Source organism: Triticum dicoccoides, chromosome 2B, assembly GCF_002162155.2.
Source record: "Triticum dicoccoides isolate Atlit2015 ecotype Zavitan chromosome 2B, WEW_v2.0, whole genome shotgun sequence".
Taxonomy (NCBI): domain Eukaryota; kingdom Viridiplantae; phylum Streptophyta; class Magnoliopsida; order Poales; family Poaceae; genus Triticum; species Triticum dicoccoides.
The window spans coordinates 673,503,210-673,506,535 of record NC_041383.1 but is presented as its reverse complement, the minus strand read 5'-3'; positions in this window follow the sequence as shown (position 1 = coordinate 673,506,535).

Sequence of the window (3,326 nt, the reverse complement as noted above, 5' to 3'; positions counted from 1 at the left end):
CCCCCCTCTCTCCCTCTCTCTCATCAGCTCAGATGGCAGAACAGTACATGTCTCGCGCGCCGGTGAGAATCTGAATCAAAATAGGGGAGGGAACACTAGCTGGCCTCTTGCTTGCAAGAGGAGGGCATATGTTCGATTCGCTAGGTCGACTGGAACGGTAGTACATATTTTTTGTCTCTGCGCTACGCCAAAGAAAAAGTACTGCGTTCATTTACTTCCTCTGCTCTCCTGAGTTCCTGAATTGTACATATGTATATAGTACTCTCCACTCATCACGGGCGCGCGGGTACCAACAGTGCGTATGCATACGTCGTACATATATATCACTACATGTGATATGATACTTAAAACTACTGATGCAGGAGTATACTAGCAGCTGCATATGCCCTAGCTAGCTGGCTCCATTCTCGCATCAACATACGCGTACTGTGCGCATATGCATGGGCATGCAGGGAGTATGTGTGCACTTCGGTACAGGGTGCGTATGTAGCACATACTATATCTAACCGGCATTCATTTGCCCCACATGATTAATACCGTTCCGCATCCATCTATAGTGATGCACAAGTTTGTAGGGACACTGGTTTTGAATACGTACCCTGCTCATCGGCTCATCCTTGTGTTCACAGTTGATATCTGAATGCTTTGCGTGTAGAAAGCGAGAAAGATATCAGTGCATGACTGTCTGCTGTGGACTGGTGACCATGTGCCATGTCTCTCGAAGTACAAGTTCATCGCCCAACTTTTTTCATGTTTTAGATTTTGGATAAAGTAGGCCGTGCAAGCAACTTGATAAGGTACTCCCTCCATTCCGATGAAATAAGGCGTATTTCGTTTCGTCAAGACAAGACTTTGACCAATAATTACTCTTTGAATATTTGATTTATGTGATACAAAATCACTACATAAGAAAGTGCTTTTAAATACAAATCTAGTGATTCATGACATAGATCCTTATATTTATGGCATAATTATTGGTCAAATGCATATCTTGACAAAACAAATATGCCTCATTTAGGAATGGAGGTAGTATTACAAGTTTACAACTAAGAGATCTCGAGTTGGAGATAAATAGATGCACCGTGTATCGATTCCATGTCTTCACAAGATTATTTTTTTACCGAATAGGAGCTTAAACCTTTGCATAATAATGGACACAACCATTTTTGTTAATTATTGAGAGAAGTACAAAACAAAGGTAACCACGGCTGAACCATTACAAGACATGAAATAAACACCTGCAACTAAGATACATGTATATGTATAAATTGCATTTTAGAACCATCGAATCAATCCAGAATTATGCACGCACCTTTCAAAGTCGCAAGAAAATGCACATTAATTTCATCTGCTTCCAACTGTCCTGATAGGATTTCGTTTCGTCCTACTTAGGCCAACTCTAGCCGATCTCCTATAAAATAGAGGAAGATCCGGCCGAGTAAAGCTTAGTGGAGTATATTTGTTGCACTAACTTTTGGTGGGATCTAGCCGATCCCCTAAGTATACCGGAATATAACTTTTTTTTCTAACTTATCCAATTCTTGTTTACATTGCAACCATATATTAGCACACATATAGAAACTAAACATAAATATGAAGGTTCAAGCAAATCACATATATAGTTTACAAGCAGGATTCAAAATTTACAAACCGAATTATTCAAATTTAAACACACCGAATTATTCAAATTTTAACACACCCAATTGTTCAAATGTAGCAAATAACATGTACAAGCACAACTAGTAAGTGCTATGAAGTTGCCAGTGATGCTCAGTAGATCTTCTTGGAGTTGGATATGAACTTGTCGGTTCTCGATCCTGCGGCGCCCTTCAAGGAATGCCTGGATCCTATTTGGATCGTACTTTGGCTCAATAGGAGTCTCGTTGGTGATGCACCAAAAGTTCTCAGGCATATCTCTCTCATCTTCACTAATCATGTTATGCAATATGATGCAACAATTCATGATTTGACATAGAACCTTGGAGCTGTAGTACTCGACAGGGCCACGAACAATTGCAAAGCACTTCTGAAGCACACCGAAGGCTCTCTCCACATCTAACTAGCCGCTTCTTGACATTGGGCAAAGTGAATATGTTTGTTACCTTTTGGAGCGGAATTTTTTTGACTAATGTGGCCCATGGGGGATAGGTGTCATCCGCAAGGTAGTAACCCATCGAGTAGTTGTGCTCATTGACTGAATAGTTGCAAGGAGGATCATCTCCTGTAATAATCCTAGCGAACAATGGTGATCTTGCTGGCACATTGAAGTCGTTGTGAGAGCCATGCAAACCAAATAGTGAATGCCATATCCAAAGATACTTCATTGCAACTGCCTCAAGAATGATCGTTGGATTGTTGCAGTGGCCTTTGTACCGACATTTCCACCCTGCGGGATAGTTCTTCCAGGTCCAGTGCATACATTCAAGTGACCCAAACATCACTGGCCATCCTCTTGCTTCACTATCTACCATTGGACTCTGGGTGTCTTCCTCATTGGGAGCCCTCAAGTACCCCGGTCCAAAAACATCTATAACTAGATTAGTGAACCTTCGAACGGCCTCCAAGATTGTGTCTTAACCAATGCAAACATAGTCGTCTAATGCATCGGCCGAACACCCATATGGCAAAAGTCACCTAGGCAAACCATCGAAAACTTGCAAGGATGGTGGTGCACTGGCTGACCGGTGATGTTTAGGCCAAACCAGCAGGCGGCGATGCGTGGGAATGACATGCAATGGTGCATAACCACGGTAAGGCCGCCAACGAGGAAGAAGATTCAAGAGCAATCCGACGAATCGATTAAAGTGGCGGCGGAGATTCACCCTGATTCTGGCGACAACGACGACCGATGAAGGGCGGTGAGGGCCAAAGGGGGCGATGAGGTAGTGGCGGGGGCGGCGAACGGTCGCCGGGAGGTGCGGTGGCGAAGTGGCAGTGGGGGTGGGGAGGCGCGCGAGAGGTAAGAAAATTTACTCCGGCGGTCACGACCGAACATATTTAGGCGCCGGATAGGAGCTGGAGTAATTTTTTTACTCCGATATCCGATTTAGGCGATCGCCTACATGCCGGCCTTTTAGGGGGGCGGCTAGAGTTGTACTTAGCCTCTTTGATTCATAAGAATAGTGGAGGAAAAAATGCAGGAATACGAAAGTATCCTATAGTAACACTATTGATCCATTTGATTCAAATGAGTGGATTGTAGGAAAAATGGAGAAACTTCCATTTGATTTGGGTTTCATGGAAAAAACAAAGGGATTTTACAATCCACTCAAAACTCTTTTTAGTTTCCTATGTACAAAGAACAAGGCAATGACCATATGAAATGC